The sequence below is a fragment of the Nothobranchius furzeri genome, chromosome 1, assembly GCF_043380555.1.
Source record: "Nothobranchius furzeri strain GRZ-AD chromosome 1, NfurGRZ-RIMD1, whole genome shotgun sequence".
Classification (NCBI taxonomy): Eukaryota; Metazoa; Chordata; class Actinopteri; order Cyprinodontiformes; family Nothobranchiidae; genus Nothobranchius; species Nothobranchius furzeri.
In genome coordinates, this window is record NC_091741.1 from 27,440,170 (window position 1) to 27,465,457 (window position 25,288).

The window sequence follows — 25,288 nt, forward strand, 5'->3', positions numbered from 1 at the left end:
GCTCTATACCCTTGCAGGGGTGATGGAGGGGGCATGGGAGTTTGCCCAACCAATCCACATGTGCTTTGTGGATTTGGAGAAGGCTTATGACCGTGTCCCCTGGGGCACCCTGTGGGGGACGCTCCAGGAGTATGGGGTGGGTGACTTTCTGTTAAGGGCCATTCAGTCCCTTTACCAGAGGAGCGTGAGTTTGGTCCGCATAGCCGGTAGTAAGTCGGACCTGTTCCCAGTGAGGGTTGGACTCCGCCAGGGCTGCCCTTTGTCACCGGTTCTGTTCATCACTTTTATGGACAGAATTTCTAGACGCAGCCGTGGTGTGGAGTGTGTCGAGTTTGGTGGCAGGAGAATCTCGTCTCTGCTTTTTGCGGATGATGTGGTCCTCCTAGCTTCATCCAGCTCTGACCTTCAGCTCTTGCTGGGTAGGTTCGCGGCCGAATTTGAAGCGGCTGGGATGAGGGTCAGCACCTCCAAATCTGAGACCATGGTTCTTGACCGGAAAAGGGTGGCTTGCCACCTCCGGGTCGGGGGAGAGGTCCTACCTCAAGTGGAGGAGTTTAAGTATCTCGGGGTCTTGTTCACGAGTGAGGGTAGGAGGGATCGGGAGATCGACAGGCGGATTGGTTCGGCGTCTGCAGTGATGCGGACGCCGAGCCGATCTGTCGTGGGGAAGAGGGAGCTGAGCCAGAAAGCCAGGCTCTCGATTTACCGGTCGATCTACGATCCCAATCCTCACCTATGGTCATGAGCTTTGGGTAATGACCGAAAGAACGAGATCGCGGATACAAGCAGCCGAAATGAGTTTCCTCCGTAGGGTGGCCGGGCTCAGCCTTAGAGATAGGGTGAGGAGCTCGGACATTCGGGAGGGACTCGGAGTAGAACCGCTGCTCCTCCGGATCGAAAGGAGCCAGTTGAGGTGGTTTGAGCATCTGGTCAGGATGCCTCCTGGACGCCTCCCCGGGGAGGTGTTTCGGGCATGTCCTGCCGGCAGAAGGCCCCCGGGTCGACCCAGGACACGTTGGAGAGGTTACATCTCCAATCTGGTCCGGGAACGCCTTGGGGTCCTGCCGGAGGAGCTGGTGGAGGTGGCCGGGGAGAGGACGGTCTGGAGCTCCCTAGTTGGGATGCTGCCCCCGCGACCCGGACCCGGATAAGCGGAGGAAGACGAAGACGAAGACGAAGGCCTATCCATTGTCAACAGCCAAAACTGCACTTCAATAATGATAATAAATATTAATAATAATAGAGTTGTACATTTTTTAACTTTGATATATATATATATATATATATATATATATATATATATATATATTGAGGATGGAAAAATTATTGAGATGGGCATGTAACGTGTCAAAGGGTCTTTACATAACACCCCCCACCCCAAATCCGCACAAGCCTGCTGTGTCCCCCCCACTTCTGAAATCAAAATTTCGTCCCTGCCCTCGGAGACAACCTTGGCCTCCCTGACGTCTGTGTCTCCTGGTTCGGTTGGGGCGGACTGAGGTGGAAAGAACTTCTCCCCTTCTCTTTTCACTCCCTGCATGGAAGAGCAGCTCCTGATGTCGTCTTCATTCACTGCAGCGGCAATGACATGGGGGTGGTCAGCAGTGTGAAGCTGGTCAACATGATGGAGGACCTGCACCGGCTTCACCTTCTACACCCATATATGACCATCATCATGTTGTCCATCACCCAAAGGCGTAGATGGAGGGCAGGTGTAAAACCTGCCAAAATTGAGTAGGCTTGGATGTTCGTCATCAGTGTAATGGCTACTTTTATTTCTAGTTTAAATGGTGTAGTTGTTGTGCATTCTCACATCAGACATGACAGTCCAGAGATATTTTTGTCAGACAGAGTTCATTTCACTAATAGGGGAAATGATATATTTTTAACTAATATTGCCGACTGTCTTAAAGGCCAGCTCCAAAAGCAGTGAAAGACTTCCAGGTGGGAGTCTTGCTGCTTTTGAATTTGGCCTTTAGGACAGATTTATTTCCAGGCAAACAGGATAAACATATCCCTGACTGTTCTAGCTAATGTGTTGATGATGTAATTTATCTGTAGCCATTACACTGTTGAACTGTTCTTCCTTCAAACCACAATGTTGCACTCCCTCTGCAGCTCTCTGGGCCCAGTTTATTATTAAGTTTTTTGTTTTTATGTGCCGACACTTTGTGCCCTGTTTTTTTATAAAATATAGTGTAAAAAATAAATGTTTTTTGCTCAATTACTGGAATTTCTTTGGTTAAGACAAAAGTGAGGAATAATCATTTACAAGTTATTTCTACAACAGGCCCATTTTAAATCCCAACAGTTTCTTAGCAGCCAATAGAAATGTGTTCTTTACTAACTTTACTTGGTTTAAAAATCTTACTAAAATAAACAGAGTGCCGTATTGCAAAACCCAATCATACTTGTTATGTAAACATTAGCTTTGTAGATATTTTTTACAGATCTATATTTGTGTGCAACAAACACCAAACTTAAATACTGTGGGACCTGACTTGGCAAAAAACATTCCAAAAAGAACAAATTATAGTATAGGCGAGAATATCAAAAGCAATAAAAACAGTATATATTTAAGTCCAGTAACTAGTGATGAAATAAGAAATATTATCAATAAATGCATCAACAAAAGAAGTACTGACTGCGACAGTTTAGACATAACATTAATAAAAAATATAATAGAAAGTATTATTCATCCATTGACTTACATATGTAATTTATCTTTTGCAACAGGGACATTTCCTAACAGGATGAAAATTGCAAAAGTCATACCACTTCATAAAAGTGGAGACAAACATATATTTTCCAACTACAGACCAATATCCTTATTGTCACAATTCTCAAAAATATTAGAAAAATTATATATTGCCAGGTTGGACCGATTCCTGATCAATGTAGAGGTATTAAATGACAGTCAGTATGGTTTTAGAACAAATCATTCAACATCCATGGCATTATTGGAATTAACACAAGAAATATCGGAAGCCATTGCCAAAAAAAACTCATCTCATAAGTATCTTTATTGATTTAAAAAAAGCATTTGATACAGTGGATCATACAATTCTTATTAAAAACTTTGCAAATATGGCATCACAGGGATGGCCCTAAAATGGATAACAAGTTTTCTTACCGATAGGCAGCAATATGTTCAAATAAACAACACAAAATCACATATAAATAACATTACTTGTGGTGTACCACAAGGGTCGGTATTGGGCCCTAAACTATTTATCATTTATATAAATGACATTGTTGAGGTATCCAATATATTAAAATGCACCTTATTTGCAGATGATACAACTTTTTACTATTCAGGAGATAATGTTGAGCAGATGATAGAAGTGATACCAACAGAGATGAAAAAAATTAAACTATGGTTTGATGGAAACAAATTATCATTAAACAGTGATAAATCCTGTTTTATGATATTTAGTAATACAAATTCAAATGATGAAATTTTATTAAATATAGATGAGATTAATATTAAAAGAGTTAAAGACGTCAAGTATCTGGGAGTCATCATTGATGAAAAAATGTCATGGAAACTACATATAAACAGTGTCAAAACTAAAATATCTAAAACGATTGCACTGTTACATAGAGCAAAAGGGTTACTTGATAATAATTCATTATATTTGTTATATAACTCACTGATCATACCATACCTGAACTACTGCATTGAAATCTGGGGAACAACATATAAAACTTCCCAAATTCCATTTACATCTTACAGAAAAAAGCAATAAGAATAATCACAAGGAGCAACTACAGAGATCCGTCCAATCCATTATTTATAGAATTAAAAACACTAAAATTCTATGATTTGGTGGACTACAATATTTTAAAATTTATGTATAATGCAAACAAAAGGAACGTACCTGCAGGATTAATTAAACGATTTTCAAAAAGACATAGCAAATATGATTTAAAGGGACATGATTTATTTAACATACCTAGACATCGGATACTCGTAAAGGAACATTGGGTCTCCGTATATGGAGTTAAATTGTGGAATAAATTGAATACTGAACTCAAGAATGCTAAAACAATAGTGACTTTCAAAAAAGAGATAAAAAATTAAACGATTAACTTATATAGATCCGTTACATAAATGTGTGAGGGGAGAGGGGTGGGGGGATTAAAGGAACAAAATAATAACCTAGTATGTGCTTGTATGTGTATATATGTATGTATATAGATCTGCTTCTTTCTGTGTAAATTGTTTTCTTTTTCTATTTTTTTCTCAAATTCATGCGTTGAGATTTTGTCGGCCAACAGGTCCAGGAACTATATTGTTCAATTTCTTTAAGAATCATATGATTATTTCATTTGTATTAATGCTATTTTAGTTAAAAGGGGCAGACAACATAAGTTTTTCTTCTTTCTGTCCCCTTTTTCATTTTGGCTTGCAGCAATTTAGTTCTAACTGTATTTTTATTTTAATGTCAATAAATGAAAATAAAAGATTTAAAAAAAATTGTCATTCTTTATTGAAAAACAACAAAATACAGGTATACAGAAAGTGTGGGAAAATGATAATGTGAAAGTATTGATCTTTAAATGAAATCCAATTTATCTTTAAAAAGAAAAACTCTAAAAATGTCCTGTACAGCAACATGACAGAAGAATGGTGGTCTGTCTGTCAGACTGTGCTGAACAGATTTGCTCTATCAGGAGGAGCCTTAATGTGTACGAGGTTCCCTTTGAGTAATGTTGGTTTGGGTTATGTATCGCCACATCAGCAAGTAAATGCTGAACCAATCTGGAATAAAGACTGCTGATAGAGGAAAAACAAGTAAATAAGAGAAAAATTAAAACAACTAGGAAACCAACATAAAAACAGCAACCAGCAGCTGCACCTGTGAAGAAACATTTCTAAGAGTCATCAAGAAAACCTGGGATGAACAACTATAAACATGTAAACCATGAACAACAAACATCATGAACAACAAACATCAACAAGCATGTGTTTGTGCGTGTGCTGGGATGTGAAGTGTTAGACTGGATCAGGTGCACTCTGGAACGGCCCCAAGCACCAGAAAACCTTGCTACAGATAAGTCAGCAAGGCCACGTCCAGAACCGGGCTGACACAGGTCATGGGTCACATGGCACAGGAATCACACAGCATTTCCACCTGAAACAGAATCATTCAAATTAGAATCAAATACAAATACATTGTTCAGTGTGACATCAAATGGATTTTTAAAGAAGGCAGTTGGACTTCTTTGGTTTCATGAATATAGGAGGGTTGATCTTAAGCCTGATTCATGCTTCTCCTGCGTCAGTGCGGAGACACGCAACTCCCTTATCCGTCCTTGGTATGGCATACAGACTTCTAACATCAAGCACCATCAAAAAACTCACCGAGCTGCAGTATTTCTCCGGTCAGATCTGTCTCTGAGACCGAGAGCTCCACGAGCGGTCAGCCCGCAGCAGCTAGGCGCCGCATCGGTCAGGCTGCCCGGCCTGACCGCTGCAGAGTACCGGATGGAAGAATAGAACACAGAAGTGTCCCTCCAAGCGCTCTGTCATATTTCAACCCATTTTTATCTTAAATGCACTGGGTTTTACCCTTTTACCCATCGAAATATGCCCTATTAATTATTTTACTGTATTTTACATCTAAATTTCATGGTAAAACAGTACATGCTACATGTTAAACTGATAGTTAGCTAGCTACTTCGGTAAACTCAGCTAGTTTAAAGGCGGCAGTGACATAAAATACATAAATATAATTTAACTTACCGAAAAAAATGAAGTGGAGACTTCTTGGACGCTCTATTAGTGCAATTAATACCACAGCAAGTCATTTTGTCCAACAATTGCACAAATAATATCCAAAACAGAATTCACAAGCACAGAGACTCAAAATCCCGAAACAGTTTCCAGGAGAGACCACCTCTACTGAGGCCTTTCCACGGAGCTAGCTCTGTGGTCACGTGGGTCTGATGCTCATTAATTATACAGAATTTTAGGCTTTTAATACACTTAAACAGAAGAGTGAGAAAAAAATTCACCCCCCTCAGAGTTGTCATGAGTGTAAACTAGATCATTTAAACCAAAAACATGTTTTGGTACCAGGCTGTAAACATGTTTATTTCTGCTGTGAAATTGGTATTTTTAACATGGGAGTCAATGAGGATTTGCTCGCATCTGACACCAGCCCCTAGTGGATGAGGGTGGAACTGCAATTTTTGGTACTTCCGGGTTGGGACCATTTTTAGAGCCGCATTGTGGGGGCTTGGGCTCCACGCAAGATCTCATCCCGTGGGATCAAAATGATCATGAGAACGGTGAGCAAGAATCTCAGAACCACACGGGGGGACCTGGTGAATAATCTGCAGAGAGCTGGGACCACAGTAACAAAGGTCACCATCAGTAACACACTACAACGGCAGGGAATCAAATCCTGCAGTGCCAGACGTGTTCCGCTGCTGAAGCCAGTGCATGTCCAGGCCCGTCTGAAGTTTGCCAGAGAGCACATGGATGATACAGCAGAGGATTGGGAGAATGTCATGTGGTCAGATGAAACCAAAGTAGAACTTTTTGGTATAAACTCAACTTGTCGTGTTTGGAGGAAGAAGAATACTGAGTTGCATCCCAAGAGCACCATACCTACTGTGAAGCATGGGGGTGGGAACATCATGCTTTGGGGCTGTTTTTCTGCTAAGGGGACAGGACGACTGATCCGTGTTAAGGACAGAATGAATGGGGCCATGTATCGTGAGATTCTGAGCCAAAACCTCCTTCCATCAGTGAGAGCTTTGAAGATGAAACGTGGCTGGGTCTTCCAACACGACAATGATCCCAAACACACCGCCCGGGCAACAAAGGAGTGGCTCCGTAAGAAGCATTTGAAAGTCCTGGAGTGGCCTAGCCAGTCTCCAGACCTCAACCCCATAGAAAATCTGTGGAGGGAGTTGAAAGTCCGTGTTGCTCGGCGACAGCCCCAAAACATCACTGCTCTCGAGAAGATCTGCATGGAGGAATGGGCCAAAATACCAGCTACTGTGTGTGCAAACCTGGTAAAGACCTATAGTAATCGTTTGACCTCTGTTATTGCCAACAAAGGTTATGTTACAAAGTATTGAGTTGAATTTTTGTTATTGACCAAATACTTATTTTCCACCCTGATTTACAAATAAATTCTTTTAAAATCCTGCCATGTGAATTCATGGATTTTTTTCACATTCTGTCTCTCACAGTTGAAGTGTACCTATGATGTAAATTACTGACCTCTGTCATCATTTTAAGTGGGAGAACTTGCACAATCGGTGGCTAACTAAATACTTTTTTGCCCCACTGTATATTTCTAGTTATTATTCATACGTGTTCATTAATGCGCCTCAAACTAAAGCATGCATGCCCACAAATGACACATCAAAAGGAACGGCTAGGCCGTGGGAAGTTTGGTAATACTTTTCTAAGTGTTTTGATATACTATGGTAACGTGGTCAGCGAAAAACTTTGCAAAAACTGCCTCCTTGGCCATACCGGGCACTAACTCACATGCATTTCACATGCAGCCAACTATTGCTAATCCTACAATAACACATGGCCACTATCTTGTGCTAACGAACAGGCCCCTTTCAAAGTTTCATTATGTTTCTAGTTTCATAATCTAGATTTTATAATGACGGAGAAGCATAAACCAGGCTTGAGGATCAGATGTAAGTGTGGTCTATGCTCCAAGAGCTAGCTGTGATGATGAGCTTCCAGAGATCTGGCCTATCAGCTATGATGTCATAAAGTAAAAGGGTACAGCCAAATTGCTTTCCATAATAATAATCCCTGCAAAACTGCAATGAAAAAACACTAAAACAGACAAATGTCCATAGGTAAAGGCCAGATCACATAAAAAAGTCTTTAGCATTAAGCTAATTTATGCTTCTCCGTCTGAGTCGGGACGCAACGCCATTATCCGTCCATTCGAGGGCTCTCCAGCAGGCTCGCAAGGACGGACGGAGTCGAGCTCTCTTTTCTAAACATCCGTCCGACGAGACGGACGACACAAGCTTGTGATTGGTCAGGACGCCGCTGTCATCAAAAGCACAGCCACTGCGACCTCAAAAACATAAAGGGAGCTCAAGCTCTCTGGCGGCAGAAGCTTGAAGAATGCATCGTGTAAAACTCTAAAAATATGAAAATTTCATTTCCCCGTGACTGGAGGAGTGAAAAGATATGCAGCGAGCGTTGTATTTGTGGACGGAAATGGCGGGAAACGTGGGTTTAGAGGTGGCACGCTAAGGCCCCTTCTTAAAATGTCTTCAGGAGTTATATTTCTAGTTATTATTCATACGTGTTCATTAATGCGCCTCAAACTAAAGCATGCATGCCCACAAATGACACATCAAAATGACCGGCTAGGCCGTGGGAAGTTGGTAATACTTTTCTAAGTGTTTTGATTTACTATGGTAACGTGGTCAGCGAAAAACTTTGCAAAAACTGCCTCCTTGGCCATACCGGGCACTAACTCACATGCATTTCACATGCAGCCAACTATTGCTAATCCTACAATAACACATGGCCACTATCTTGTGCTAACGAAGAGGCCCCTTTCAAAGTTTCATTATGTTTCTAGTTTCATACTCTAGATTTTATAATCCTCTAACATTTCTGCAGTACTAAAACACAGACAGAACCATGTTTAGCCCTGTAGTGGCTTTTTTCAAGGCTTCAAGCAAACCGCAGATATAAAGCATCTCCCTGCTTGAGTTCTTTCTAAACGTTCAATCACTCCAAACTCGTCAGCTCTACAGCGATTTTCGTATCGACATGCATACGGCAAGTCTAAAGTACAGCAAACATTCCTATGATAGTGTGGGCTAACCCCAAACTAAATTTTAACTTCTAGTGAAGTAATAAATAGATTAATACGTACTTACATTTAGCTAAAGGTATTGGTCATACCTCACTGAATTTAACATCTCAGCATGGCAAGCGCAGATGTTTATTTCGCTGGATCCCTTGTGCGGGCGTCTATGGCAGGGCTTCAGCTAGTCCAAGAATGGTGTGCAAGTTGAAAGGTTTCATGGGCTGATAAGCCCTGTCATCGTATGAATACACAGATGGCTGGTTGCCAGATACTCTATGAAAGATGGGTTCTTCATTTGTCTTTGACAACCAGTTAATTTTTCTTGATATGCCTTTGTTTTGAACGTTAGACCTCCATGGCTGTTTAGCAGGTATTTTTCTAGGAGGGATATGTCCTGCGGGTCTAGATGATGGAGGGTTTGGCCGGGTCATAGTGTGTCGTTTTGTAGGAGCTTGATTTGGTTGAGGGGCAGTGGGTGGGTGTGGTTTAAGTGGAGGTTTTACTAGGCCTGATTTGTTCGTCGTTTCTGTCTTTAGTTTAGTCTTGGGTCCAAAAGAGGCAACGGGCTCTCTCCCTTGATTTTGTAAACCAGGTTTTGTAGAGGGTTTAATCCTTGATTTGATTTTTGGTAACACATTAAAAACTTTATACTCGATCAACGGCTCTTCAAATTCATCCGTGTCGACAATGTCTTGAGTTGGAACAGGATCTGATGTAGTTCTGTCTTTTTTTGTGAGGTTTCTTTCATATTGCTTTTGAAATGCATAGAAAACGTCTGTTTCAGTCATTTCAGGATGCAATGTTTTAAACTGTTTCATTTCTGAAAAATAACCTGCCAGAAAATCAATACGGTCTTGAGGTTTTGCAATGACAGTTGCCCTCATTGCAAATTCAAATGTCGTTCGTAATTCACGTGAAACTGGAAATTCCATTTCGAGATCCGTGTAAAATCTGTTTTTCCGACTGAGGATCAGATGTAAGTGTGGTCTATGCTTCAAGAGCTAGCTGTGACAATGAGCTTCCAGAGAGCTGGCCTGTCAGCTATGATGTCATAAAGTAAAAGGGCACAGCCAAATTGCATTCCATAATAATAATGCACACAAAGCAAGGATAACCAGGTCCTGGCAGGGCCATAGAAAATTAAATAATTAAATAAATAAACACATAAATAAATAAATAAATAAATAAATAAATAAATAAATAAATAAATAAATAAATAAACGCATACATAAATAAATTAATGAACACATAAATTAATTAATTAATTAAATCATTAATTAACATTCATTAATTCGTTTTTTATCTATTTAATTATTTAATTATTTATTTAATTTTCTATGGACCTGCCAGGACCTGTTTATCCTTGCATTGTATTAGTTTTAATCTTCTGCACTGGCTTTTCTCTTTAACACTGGAAGTAAATGGTCTAACAAACTTGTCATATCTCCTTTACTAAACATTGTGAAAACTAAAAGTTTACATTACATGGTTTTTTGTGGTTTAATATATTTTTAAACTATAGCGGATTTTTGGACGAAGCTGTTTGACTTTCAGTTACTACTAGTCTACCACCCCTTGTGCCTGTCTCCCTGGTCACCATGGTTACCATTCATTTTAAAACGACTAGTTCCGTCTAAAGTTTACATTGAAAAAAAGTTTGAACTAATTTCATACACACACACACACACACACACACACATACACACCCACACACATATATATATATATATATATATATATCAACGTATAAATCTGTTATGAACAGTTGAAAAATGACTACAAATTAAAAAAAAATTATATATATATATATATATTTTTTATTATTTGTAGTCATTTTTCAACTGTTCATAATGGATTTATACGTTGCGACATAAATATTCCATCAGTGTTGCACCAGCATCCTGGGGACAAGTTGAAACAGCTATGTAATGTAAAACTTGCATGTGTATAAACATTATGTAGACGTAGGCTGTGTCTCAATTCAGGGTCTGCATCCTTCGAAGGACGCAGCCCACCCGGCCGACGTGGGCTGCGTCCTCCGTCGGCCGGGTAGACCGGATGTTAACGGCTGTGAATTTGGACAGGCCTAGCCTTCATGAACTCCCTGGCGAACGTTCCGTCGCCTAGCAACCGTGGAACCGCTGGGCAGAAGGGACGTTTTATTTAGCTTTTTAACCCCCAGAGACCCAAATTTAGAAAACAACTGCAAAATCTTTTTTAACCTTTCACAAGTTGTTCTAGGAGGCCAGATAAACGGGCCTATTTACACATTTTAACAGCCAATAGTGTTGCAGAACTGAACAATAGGACCTATTAGCAATGTAAATGTGGTTTTAAAAAGAAAAAAATGGGGAAGGTTTATTCTTGTAGACTTAAATCTGATGTTGTAATGTTACAACCGTGGGTCTCTGGGGGTTAATCATTTCCTTGACTGTTGGAGAGCTAATTCAGAGAAAATACTTTAGACTAGCTGAGCCTGAGCAAAGATGTGATAATAGTTTTTAATACTTTCTAAGGGTCTTAATTTGACCAAAACCGATTTATCACCTTTTAAGCCTTTAAGACCCAGCGGGATACCCTCTAGTAAACAATTCTCATTTGTAAACAAAAATAAAATTCAAGAGTTTAATGCAGAACTGATTTTATTTAGATATTTCTTTTATATGTACATGTTTAATCTTTATTAACCATTTTTTCTAGCAAAGTAAAAAGCTGTCAAAGTTCTTCCTTCTCTCCTGTGCCCTCTGCTGCTCTGCCTCCCTCTGCAGCCTCATGTCCTCCCTGATCAGCTCCAGAAGCTGGTCATCGCTGTCACCTTCCCCTGGATGCCCATTTTCTCCAGAATAGTCTTAACAAACATGTAAGAAAAGAAACAGATAGAGAAAAGAGGACAACGGGTTATTCCTTTCATGTTTTCGCAGAAAAAATAAACTCAAACAAGTTTTTAAAATATGAGATGTTATTGTACCTCCAAGCCACAGCCGCCGAATACTTTGCTCCGGTGATCATGTGGTCCATCTCCGCCCTAAGCTTAATAAATTCCCTGGTTTTCTCTTTTGTTCCTAAAATACAAACTTCCATGGGCGGCACCAGGCGGTAGCTAGGGGTTGCTAAACAACCCCAAGATTGGGCTAAGCAACTGCTCAGCAACCCCAAATCTTGAACGCACCCCCACCCCCACCACCCCACACCTCGCGTGCGCACCGTGCCAACATGCGCTGGTCTGGAGAGTAGCATGACCAAGCTCTGTCTCGCATTTAAGACAGTCTCCCGTTTCGTGTTGAAATCTTCCATAAACTGCGAGGAGAAAGCCAGAGCTGGCATCAAACCAGGAGGCCGTACACGTCAACTTTTCACTCTCTGTCAGGAGGGGTGGGGTGAGGGGGTTGGTTCTTGTATTCATGATAATGTCCGGTTTTTCATCCAGAAGCAGGGATCAAATTCTGATAGAACACCAGGAAAAATGGGTCCCAATGTGGTTTGTGTGCATTGTCATGTAACAGTGATAATGAAAGGCAGGATAAAAATGTTCACCTTTTTCTGTACTTCGTTTTGTTGCCCTGGAATTTCATGTTGTACCCCCCCCTCAATAAGCGCCGACAGGGGACAGCAACCCCAAACACTGACCGAGCAACTGTACAGCAACTGCTGGTAAAATTTCCTGGAGCTGCCCATGCAAACTTCTATTAAAATCAGGGGGAAAACGTAGCGGGAGAAGTACGACACCGAGCGGCCGAACATACGAGCCGAGACCGCAGTACAAGCACTTTTACTGTAACATTTCTAACTAAAATAACGTTCATGTATCACAAAAAGCCCTTAACCTAACAATTTTCAAGTTTATACTTACATTTATATGCGCAATCCTCTCCGACAGCTCCCGCTTCACTGTCCGCCATTGTTTTTAAGTTTTTCTGCCGGCCGGCCCGCAAGGCATCTTGGGAAATGCTACCTATTGAAGGATACACCGGACCCATCCTTCATTCAGGCGAAAAGAAGGCTGCATTCGTCGACCGCATTTGAAGGAGTCTTCGAATTGGGACAGGTCTAGTCGCGGCGCTGTAACGTAACCGGCCGACGAATCCGGCCGACGTAGGATGCAGACCCTGAATTCAGACACAGCCAATGATTTGCTATGATAATATGTTGATTGGAACTGTTTAATAATGGCAGTAGTACACTTTTCTATTGGCTTTGCTCAGACTAGCCATTAGCGTATCAGTCCTAACAGAGTGGCTGGGGTGAGGGTTAGCCAGCTGTAACGTGATGAAGGAGCTATTCCTCCAAAGATATTTGACCTTTTCCACAGTTCCTTTTGACACAGCGCCAGAGTGCATGAAACAGCCTCAAGGTCATGCATTCGCTTCTTAACTGTTTACTTCCCAGCAATGAAGATAGAAGATGAAGACTCTTTTCTTTTCTTTTATTAAAATCAAAGAACTCTAATTTCAATTAAGCTAATCAAAACAACTGTTAGTTAATAATACAATGTGACCGATCTTTGAAATCACAATAGTATGATTAATATGTTTTTAATAAGTAATATGACTTATTCTAGTCACTAGACAAGCTGATAAACTAAGGTAAATAATCACATGACACATTGCTGTGCTGATCCAATCAGAACCTTCCTAGTCTGAAGCGTGGCAGAGTCTCTGTGGTGTTTGTTAAATCTGTCAGCTTTGATTTAGAGCCCTGCACGGGCCTAAAATGTGAGCCCGTGTCCGGCCCGGCCCGAGGGGGTGGAGCCCCGGCCCAAACCGGCCCGAAAAGGTTTTCAGGATTCTCTGACCCGGCCCCAGCCTGAGCCCGACTTTTTTTAACCAACTAAATGAAAACAAAGTGCGTCAATCCTGACCAATGTGTTAAAAGACATGCAGGATCCGATCAATTTGTTTTTCCCTCGTTTACCGTCACAGAGATGACGGCGCACTGGCTCTGGTGGTAATCCAGTTAAATTATATCTCTTTCCAACAATTTTCACAAGAAAACAAAACAGTCAAAAGCAGGGCTTGTGTTGTGTTGACCGGATATTTCCCGTATTTGACGGTTTATTTTGACGGAGAATGAATAGAAAGAATTACCCCGACGCATGCAGACGAACTGACATTTTATTTGTTACGCACATCGCAGATGTAGCTAAATAACCCAAGAAAAGATTCCCATCTGAACATCTGAGCTGCTCAGCGCAGCTCGCTGTCAGCGCATATGTGCACAGCGAGCTGAATTTGTGGAGATTGGCTTGGAGCGCGTCGCAGAACCAGAGCGCATGCGGGAAGGTTCCTCCCACTGAACACTGTTCTCTCAGAGAGACTTGTCACTTAGAAAATGTTCCCTGATTATGAAACTTTGGCTGAATAGCGCTTGTTCCTGTCTCCAATGTGGCGACACATCCAGGAGCCGTCTGAGGAGAGTCCCAGAATCTCTTCAGCTCAGAAAGCGCCTATGATTACGCACAAGCGTGACGCGTCAACCCGGTCTCACAGTAAGACCGGGTTGGACCTGTTCAGGTTTCCACAGACAATCTTTACATAGAATTGACTTACAGATATAAAATTAATTCAGTAAAATATAAAGCATTTTATTTAAATATCCATTCATTATTTTACAAGCGCAGAGAGCCGCATCAGATGGATGGAAGAGCCGCGGGTTGTGACATGTTTTCTCCAGGACCAGAGAGGACGCAAACTCAATACATCTCTTTTATTGTGAGGTAATAATTTCTCCGAGTTTTGCGGTTGCGGACGGTAGTAGACATGCACGTTGCAGTTGCAGGCGGTAATGGTCAGAAATTCAGCGGGAGCGGGCAGGGGCGGGATGAAGAAAACAGTCCCGCGCAGGGCTCTACTGCTGCGTTTGTGGTTCAATTTTTTTTAATGAATTCGATTAAAAATAAAGGTGCCCGGCCCGTGTCCGAGGTAATTACACAGTCGTTGGCCTGAAGCCTGGCCCGAGGGCCGTCGGGCCGGGCCGACCCGAGGGCCTAGGGCTTCAGTGCAGGGCTCTATGTTTGATTCGTCCAGAATCAAAAACATCCAGATTAATAAAACTGTTCCAACGCCATCTTAAGTTCAGTTCTCAAGATCTCTTCTCAAGATCCCATGAAGTTCACCGCATGTTAAGAGAAGTATGGAAAGGCCATCTATACTTCTCTTTTTAAGCTGAGAACCATTAAAGCTGGGACAAACCTGTTGTTGTTACCAACCAAGCAATGGTACCTTCAGAATAAAAGCTGAACTCGCTGACCCAAGGAGGGTCCCTTTTTGACGCTGTGAAACACCTGTCGCTTTTTACCTGGAGACTATCCAAAGACTGGTTTGTCGGGCTGTCGACGCTGTACCATTGGCTCCAGTACCGAAAGGAGGGTCCGTGGACCTGGCATCCGGATCTGTACGGAGGTCTCACTGAGGGTATGTGGATGCGACACAATGGCGACTCGTGTTTATGACTACGAGTCTAAAACTCTGATCAGTTAGGAGCAAAACATCATCTCCCACTCAGACTTGTTTCTCCGGATGCGAAGGTTCTGAATTCGACATCATTCACACACACTATTCACCTCACACTTCATTCCAACAGAACATCCATCATTAGAGAGTTAGTCTTGATAAATTGTTTAAAATTATTTGACAATAAATTTCCTTAAACGTTTGAAAGTCTCTCTGTCTTCTCTTGTCTCTCAGTTAATGCAACGTGTTATTAGAAAATCCCTGTAATAAAAAGACCCAATCTTCTGATTTAAATAACCCAGTGTCCATAAGATGGGATTCATACTAGATATGAATTTTTAATGTCTTATGGTCCTTAAATAAATGTAATTAATTTCTATCATTACTCAGCTGTTCAGTGAGCTTCCTACGACGGGTAGTAAATTAAACCGTTTTAAACCTGAAAATGATTGAGAGATAATTGTAAATAGTATGAAACAAAATAAACACTACACTTGTTTTGTACACAGTGTTTTTAAGTTAGAATTTTGATTTGCTGTTGATGTCGCCATAGCTGACCCCCCTGGTGGAATAGCACTGGTACTTTAGCGTTTTTGTGAAATTTACCTGAATATGAATTTTATGTTTCAGAATTAGATTTAAAACGATGTGTTTTATGAATATCTGGAACAAGAATTCCTACTGTTGAAGCTATTTCTTCATGTGCTTTGTCTTTTAGTTGCACCCTTGTCTGACCTTTGGCCTTTAAATTAGCAGAAGTGTTTGCCGTGATGGGAACACTTGTAGACCGCTGATTAGGTCAACCCTGGGCAGTAGTAAAACACTGAGTACCACAGTTAAACAATTAAGAGTGTTTAACAGATATCTGCATGTATCTACTACTGAATTGTTGACTTGGAGAGCACCTTAACAACCAGACTGCTTTATGCTGGGCTTTTCTGGTCCTGCTGAGCACTCCAGGAGCATTTGAGTTTCACTCACAAACTCAGATTGGCTTCAGTTTCTTGTCCAAAGATACTTTGTCATGTGGAAGGGGAAGCTAAAATAAAAATAAAAACCTCTCAATTGACAGATCACCCTTCTGAGCCGAAGCCATTCCCCTTCTAGAGATTCCCAAAGCAGCAATGTTACTGTTTCTCTGTCAATATTCCTTTCAAATAATTATTTTCCTGAAAACGATTATGCAAAAAGTGCATTAAAATGTACGTCTTTATACTTTTTCATACCTGCTAAGTAAACGTGAACGCATGACCAGACTCTGCTGCGTATTAAATGCATATTTTTGACAGGACTTTACATTTTTGCTCAGCTGCAGTTTGTTTGAGGTTTGACTTTTGTTTACAAGAAGGCCATCCTGTCTATCTCTGTCTATCTATGCATTTACGACAGAGCGTAGCAGGTGATGTTACCATGGTGATTAGGGATGCACAATATATCGGCATCAATATCGGTATCGGTGCGATAAATTAAACTGGGCCGATATTAACAACCGATATTTTTTCCATCTTATTTCCATTTGTTTATCTGTTACAGAGGGTGAGGGGGGTGATGTGTAGTTGTTTAGTCACATGACAGTGACTGTAATCATCTCAGAAGTGTAAATGTGTGTGGTGTGTGTACATAACAATGTAAATTCAGCTTTAAAATGTTTTATTCTATACAAAATCTGCTGATTTTAGAAGCATTAACGTCAGCATATCAGTTATCGACCATGACAGTGATCTTAATATCGGATATTGGTATCGGCCCAAAAGTTTCATATCAGTGCATCACTAATGATGATCATAACCAGCTACCGGCAGCAGCTTTAACATTTTTGTTTTCTTCTTTTCTATTTTAGATTGTTACAATAGTAGTATTATTAAAAATGTTTTTGTTGTAAGAAAAAAATGTCTCTAAATTATTCAATTATATTTGTGATGAAATATAACTTCTGTAGAATGTGAGTAAAATATCTTGCATTTAATTTTGACATAAAACAAAAAATAAACCACAGCATGCGTCTCCTTATGTTTTCCTCATTAAACAAACAAAAATGAATAAATAAGGGACTCTTTTTGCCACCTTTGTCTAAGATAAAGTAGTTCAGCCACTGAGCCCTAAGGCTGTGTTTAGGGTCCACTCCTGTTTTATTATAGATACACCCTCCTTTCATAATGTCTCCCATCACCCATATGCAGATGTCATCCAGCTGTGCTGCTCCTTTAAATAGATACTTAGCAACTTTTTTGTATTTTAAAAAACATTTCTAGACCCAAAATGACCCTTTACAGGGTTAATAAAATGTCGCTCAGACCCCCGCCGCCCTTCTGTGCCAGAATACTGCATTTGCAACTCCAGTGTGGGCGGTCCGCTCTCTTTGAATTTGAAAAACCATTCAGCTGACATACCTGGCGTTACAGTCTGGTTCCAGTGCATTTCCTGCATGTTTTAGATCGTGGACACAGCTGATTTGTTTAATTTAGACATTAATCAGATTCAGAAGGGTTTTATTGCTATTTGTGCAAGAATCCCAACATTAGGAAATTGCTGCGGAATTACTCCTGTAGACACAAAGGCAGGCTGGGGAAACTATTCAGCCTTCAGATTAAGGTGTTAAAAAAAGGAAAAATGTTTTGCTTTCGGTTCTACTAAACGGACACTAGAGGGTGCTAAAAGCATGCCAAACTGCCTAGTCCTTCTTTAAGGATTCTGGGTTATATTAACTGTCTGAACTACTCAAGTGCCTGTCACCAACACATTCTCACACCCAAAGTGGCTAAAACTGATTCAGCATTAATTTGGAGCTCCAACGCGTTGGGAGGTGACACATTCTGCATGAGCATTGCTTTCCGACACTCGCGGTAAAACTGAGATTTTAGGTAATTGTGACCTTTACCCTCTTGCGACTTAACCTTCCCCTAACCCCCATCCTAACCTTAACCCACTAGCGCATGCAAAACTTTGTTTCTTGTTGTATCGTTCCTCTCAAACATGGTTAACGGGAAATTTAGAACAAGAAACTGGGTTAAGGTTAGGATGGGGGTGAGGGGAGAGACTGAATGTCTCATCATTGCCCTTGAGAGCATAGTTCCTCTGATTAGTCAACAACTTGAATATGCAACAATTTAATAAAAAGATATATTAAAAAACACACATGAGGCATTTAGAGGTGTGAAGAATGAAGATACACTATTTTGGCTTGCTTTTAGCACCCCCTAGTGTCCGTTTGTAGAACCTAAAGCAGAACCTATCTCCTTGCTGTGCGTTCGTCTTTTTAACCTTAACCTAACAGCTCAAATGTCTCCCCAGCCTTCATTTGTGTCTACAGGAGTGATTCAGCACTAAATTAAACAAATCAGCTGTTCATGATTTAAAACACGTGTCAGACACAAGGCCCGTGGGCCAGATGTGGTCCACAGAGCATTTTTATGTGGCCCCCGAGATAAATATCAAAAATATATTACAACTGAGCCTCTGGCCGATTTTACAGCAAAGACTACAACTCCCATGATGCTCGGCGGCGTTAGCGCGGAGCCGAAGCGCCCCCTCCTTTGTGTTTTTTCCAGCGTCTGCTGCCGGTGTCTGCAGCTCCGCTGTCTCGGACAAACTACACTCCTCTCAATCAGCGCCGAGTTTACTCAGCTATTTGCCGACGTTGAAGCCCAGAAATGGAGATTTTAACCGCTCAGTAATGTGTTCACGACTGAAAGAGAACATTTTCCAACTAACTTCCAGACAGAGCTGATATAACTCCAGCGAGCAGCGACACGCTCAAGTCAGCATGGCTCTGTGGCTGCTGTAGATGTTATTTTTCCTCCCCGACACACAACAACGTGGTCAAGCAGCTCAGACATGTTCAGCAGCACAAACCTATGTGAGCACCTGTTGTCTTCTAATGTTGTCATTATTATGATGAAGATGAACAAAACAACAGGAGTCTCCTCCTCAGCTCAGATCAACCCCATGATGCAGGTATCTGGCTGGAACAGGTGAGCATCCCAGTAAACCAGTGGAGCAAACTGAGCTTTAAATATGTTGGTTTTCTGCTCTTTTTCTGCTCCAAAACATGAAAGTTAACAGGTGAGATGTTGCATTTTCATTTAAGATAAAATGATATTTTATTTTGTTGTTGGCCCGTGAGAAAAGATTTAACCTACAGTAAACGGGAAGTGAAAAGGCTGCAGATAGATGAATAGAATAGAAAATCCCTTTATTGTTCCTCAGTGGGGAAAGCTAGACGTCACAGCAGCGATGACACGTATTACAGGAGAAAAAAAGGAGAATAAAAATAAAAAAAATGAATAAACAACAAGAAAACATAAATCCTGAATAGATTTTAAAAATGCTGAATATACCACAAGTAATGAATACCACTGATGCCTTTTATTTGTAACTGACTTGCTCGTGTGTAATTTGGTTATTTCACATTCAGTGTTAATGCAGAAATAAGTTTGTTTCCAAATTTAAACGTTCAAAATTGCATATATGTTGATAAAGAAAATGTGCAAATTTGCATCACTTTTTCAAAAATATTAAGTTTGGCCCTCGACTCCGTCCCAGAGTTTCATTTCGGCCCCGTGTGAGTTTGAGTTTGACACCCCTGGTCTAAAACATGCAGGAAACGTACTGGAACCAGACCGCAGTGCCAGGTATGTCAGCTCCATTTTATAAAGTCCCAACAGAGCGACTGCCAGTCAGAAGTTGCAAGTGCAGGGGGTGATAGGGGCTGGGTGACCTTTCATTGACCCTGTAAAGGGTCATTTTAGCACATACTGGCTCAAGAAAAAGATTTAAAAATATGAAAAAGTTACAAAGTATTGCTTTAAAAGCTACATTTTAATTAAAAAGATAATCAAATATTTATTTTGATGGGCACAGCACTGGGTTTATGTTTACAATGACCAGCCAATAGAGGGCGGGTTGCCAAATAGTCACAGTGAGGTTGGCACTGTGGAAAATGGTGGACTCTGCAAATATAGCAGCTACTTCTGAGCCCAGAAGATGTCGTTATCCTTCTCAGAAGACCGGTGACCATAAAAGATCTAAAACTAGAGTGATTTTAGGTGAAGCCTACAACAGATGGACCCAAATAAAAGATATCAAATGTCGGCAGCGAAACAGGTCCCCCGACAGCTGAAATTCTTGTTCTGATGTTTCAACTACAACCGCCAAAACAAACTTAAGGAATTTGGGTGTGATTTCTGACAAATCAATGTCTCTTGAATGCCACTCAAAAATGCTGGTCTGGTTTTTATCATTTGAGAAATATCTCTAAACTTCAAAGATTGGTGGCATGAACTTGAAATGGTTACCCAAGCTTTTATCTAGATGACTAACACACTTTTTACACGTTTTAACAAAAATTATTGCCTTCATTTTGTCCAGAGCTCTGCAGCAAGGTTTCTAACTGGAGCAAACAGAAGAGCGCACATCACTCCTATTCTGATGTCTCTGCACTGGTTACTGGTTTTTAAAATCCTGACTATAATTTTCGATGCTCTACATGCTCAAGCCTCTCCTTATATTACTAAACCATGGACGTAATTTTGGGGGGGGGGGGGGGGGACAGGGGGGACATGTCCCCCCCACTTTTTCCAAAGTCAAGTTTTGACCCCTGCACTTTTTACCATCCAAAAACAATATTACGCTGTATTAAATTGACACTGGTTGAGCTCTAGGACCAAGCGGAAAACAACCGTTTGTGTTGAAGCCTGTTTCCCATTAGAACATATAGTAAAGATACCCCCCCACCCACCCGTGTCCCCCCCACTTCTAAAGTGAAAATTACGTCCTTGGTCAGATCACACATAAAAGCACTTTGGATTGCTGTTATCTGTCTCACCGAGACTACTTACGTGTAAATCTGTTATTAGTCCGTCCATCCATCCATTTTCATCCGCGTATCCGGAGTCGGGTTGCGGGGGCAGTAGTGTGACTTCCCTCTCCCCAGCCGCCGGAGCCAGCTCCTCCGGGTAAATCCCAGGGGGTTCCCCGGTCAGGTCCGGTGTTGTGCCGGTAAGAAGCCCGCTCCGACAGCTTCTGGCGTCGGAGCGGGCAGTAGAGTCGAGAGTCCCAGACCTTCTCCCCAGTTCCTCCGGCCGGGGGAATCCCAAGGGGTTCCCCCGGTCAGGTCCGGTGTTGTGCCGCTCCGACAGCTTCTGGCGTTTTTAAAAAGTATCCCAGGGGCACGGTAAGGGTCGGAGATGTTTAGTCTATTTAATTTCTGACTATATAAAACGGTTTCTTCTGTTTTAAAGTGTGAAGTAAACTCCAACGAAGTAAAATCCAAGCAGATCCCGTTCATGTTCATGGTTACATCCGTGTTAGTTTACCTTTTTTGCATGCCAAAATGGCGTCCACTAACTGAGAGTCACGTGGGGTCCGGAGCTCTATGGACATGAACTGTCCAGTATTTATGTCAATGGGTCCCACAAGATCACAAAGTCACAGGAGAATTGCAACATCACATGTGATTTCATGAATTCACACGAAAACAAGACAGGAGAAAGACGACACCAAGTTTCGCTCCCTCCGGTTAATAGACGACACCACGGTTCTTCATTCACTGATGGATTTATTCTTCCTTCACACTTCTCCTCCAAAACACCATTAATCCACCGTCAAACTGTCATTACACCAAAGTACAGAATAACCAAACATAAATATTACAAATAAACATTAACCCAAGTTCACAGATACTCTATAAATAAACACAGTTAACGTACCTCGCTGGCTGCACGTAACCATAAGGGAGTGAATCCGCTTCAGGAACAAAACTTAACAAAGGTAATTCGCTGGTTTCTTCTTCGTCTTCTCTACAGCTTTCCCTTACTTTAAACTGCTTATTTATTCATTCCTGTGACTGCATAGGTTATAGCTTAGCTTCTTTTCACATCTTTTACTTCCCTTTCCGTCACCCAAAATGGTCCGTGCGCAACACAGCATGAAACTTAATTCCTGCCCCAAAAGAAACAACAATAGACAAGGGGAATAAGATACATACATAATACAATAAATCAAACAAATTGACATAATTTACATTGTGGCAGTTAAACCAAGTGTCTAAAAGGTTAGAGCTTTTTATTCTATTCTTTTTACCTCGGTAATGGAGGTTTCACAGGTCATGACGGATTTTAATCTTACAGGAATTCTGTATCTGGAAGTGTAGCGTCGGAAAAATAGATTGTGTGAAAATTTAGCAGAGCGTTGCAACCCGTCCGTTTGTGCTGGTGGTGACTTTTAGCTGCGTGCTACACTTCATCAGTGTTATATGCTGCTTACACATCCAGTGTGGAGCCTGGGTGAATGTTTCGGAAGCTTTGACTGCCTTCACTATGACTACACCTCATCCGTCCAATCAGAAGCAATCTCTGTTTCCCCTAACTGAGGCTTTTACCTATGTAACGGAACGAATGACTTTTATTTTTCTCTTCTTTGCTCAGGACTAGTCTGCATGAGAGATAGTCTCAAGGTCTCATGTATTCCTTCTAACCTGCTTATTTTCAGCTCAACAGAAGAACGAAGAATGAACTCTTTTCTTTTAATTAATCAAAGAACTCTATTTTAATAAAGCTAATCCATCAAAGTGTTAGTCAATAAATAAGATGTGACCGATCTGTGAAATCAAAATATTAATTACTTTATTATGATCCTATAGAAATAATAAGTACTGTTACTTTAAGTGTTCCAATAGGACTCATTTCACGTAGTGTTAAAAGGACATAACACATTCCTTTCACTGATCCAATCAGAATCTCACAGATCTGACGGAGGCGTGCTTCTGACGATGTTTGGTAATTTTCATTCGACGATAATCCATAACATCCGAAGTATAAAACTACGCCACTTCAGCTCTAACGCCAGTTCAAAGCATTCCAGAGAAAGTGACGGAGTGGCCAATCCTGATCTTTTAACTCTTTAACCGAAAGAACAAACGACAAGCTGAAAAACCCAGTCGCTATACCAACCAGCGGCAACAACAGCTCCTTTCAGAATAAAAGCTCCATCCACCGACCCAGGCTTGGGTCTGACCAGACGCCAATGAATGTGTCGTGTGCTGGAAGTAACTCAAGACGGGTTTCATCGGAACCGCGGCTTCTCCTACCGGCTCGGTTTCCCGAGAGGGTTCACTGGACCTCGATATTCCTGATCTATAGAGGACTTCCACAAGGCAAAGGTAGACCGGCAAATGATGTTGCATGCATTTTCTGAAGCTAACTAAAGCTTAATTCAAAACAACATCTTCAGTTCCCGTCAGACAACACATTCTCACTCCCAGCGCGTCAAAAACAAACACTTGGTCAGCCACCCGCCACGTCAGACCCCTGATGCCAAAAGTGCCATTTTTCGTTACTTATGTGCGAAAAGGGGTTTTTCCCTTATTTGACTGCATATCCCAATGCAGCGTTACACTGACGCGATGGGATGTCCGCAGCCAGGGCACCAAACAAGCTCATTGTACCTCACCTTAACCTCATCCTCTTATTTAACCTTCCCCTCACCTCTATCCTAACCTTAACCATTTTGCTAGTGAACACGTTAGTGATGTGTCGATCGCTCTAAAAGCCGGCTCTATGAAGTGAACGGCGGGAGCCGCCTCGTCATTGGTCGAGTTTGGACCGAGCCAACGCGAGGGGGAGGTTTCAACTACCATGGTGGAGGTTAAAAGTAGAGGGTATGTGTAACCTCCCCCTCGCCAGATGGTATGTTCTAACGTTCCCCTTGGGCGGCAAATACGAAAATTGACAGTCAGACTCTGACTGTCAGAGTCAGAATGAATGGGAAACAAACGCTTGATCGCAGTGAGAGTAACGTTTTAGGTAGCAAGAGGGTTAAGGTTAGGATGAGGGAGAGGGGAAGGTTATAAATAGTGAAACGTTAAGGTTTAGGTGCGGTTAAACGAGCTGGTTCAGTGCCGCATCAGCGGATATCTAATCACGTCAGTTTTACGCTGCATTGGGATCTGCAGTTACAAAAAGGAAAAAACCCCTTTTCGCACATAAGTGACGAAAAAGGGCACTTTTGGCGTCTGGGGTCTGATGGGGAGGGTGGCTGACCAAGTGTTTGTTTCCGACGCTTAGGGTGAGAATGTGTTGCATCAGAACTAATCGCTTCTTCGGATATACTGGTTCTGATATAACATCACACGTCATCCATTCACCGCATCATCCATTTTTAGTTACACTATACATTCACAGAATGTAGTTAAAAGTCTTCAGCTTGTCCAAAATGCTGCAGCTAGAGTTCTGATGAGAATTAAAAAGAGAGATCATATCTCTCCTGTCTTAGCTTCCCTACATTGGCTACCTGTTAAATTCAGAATAGATTTTAAGATCCTTCTTCTCACATATAAAGCTCTTAATAATCAAGCTCCATCATACATCAGTAATCTGATTGTTCCATATGTTCCTAACCGAGCACTTCGCTCTCAGACTGCAGGTCTACTGGTGGTTCCCAGAATATCTAAAATTAGGATGGGAGGCAGATCTTTTAGTTATCAGGCTCCTCTCCTGTGGAACCAGCTCCCAACTTTAGTCCATGAGGCAGACACTTTGTCTACTTTTAAGAATAGGCTTAACACATTTTTATTTGATAGGGCCTATGGTTAAAATCTGATGTTAGCCTAAATCTGGACAAGTGGGGGAGTAGAGGGAGGTGGAGTGTACAGTCGGTAAAGACAGCTCTCCCTTGCCCTGCCTCCAACATGCCTCCATCTAAATAGGATAGGTTATCCAGAGTTAACTCTGTAGTTATGCTGCTATAGACTTAGACTGCTGGAGGATACACTGACAACTTTCCACACTCGACTACTTTCTTCTACAGTCTGCTCTTTAACTGTATTATTTTCTGCTATTTCAGCTGTTAACTTTATTTTCTCTGTAAGTGTTTTTCTCCCCAGAAGAAGCTACAACAACGTTCTGATGAGCTGTGGTGGCCTCATGGAGGAGGCCATCATCTAGCACACTTCTGCTAACCACTTAAACATTCTCCTTCTCCTGATAATAACTTTTTGCTTTCCTTGACGTTGGATGTGCTACT

General features: G+C 41.5%; 1 protein-coding gene across 3 annotated transcripts in view; it reads right to left on the bottom strand.

Moving 5' to 3' along the window:
• The window catches only part of LOC107383029 (probable RNA-directed DNA polymerase from transposon X-element), a 111,094-nt gene extending 88,919 nt beyond the window's left edge, over nucleotides 1-22,175 (bottom strand). For all 3 annotated transcript variants that reach the window (XR_011519691.1, XM_070548999.1, XM_070549005.1), the window contains exons 1-2: nucleotides 21,976-22,175; nucleotides 21,106-21,875 (exon numbers count right to left, since the gene is read on the bottom strand). The gene's annotated coding sequence lies outside the window, so the exon portion shown is untranslated. The remainder of the gene's footprint in view (nucleotides 1-21,105; nucleotides 21,876-21,975) is intronic.
• Between the last annotated feature and the right edge of the window lie 3,113 nt (nucleotides 22,176-25,288).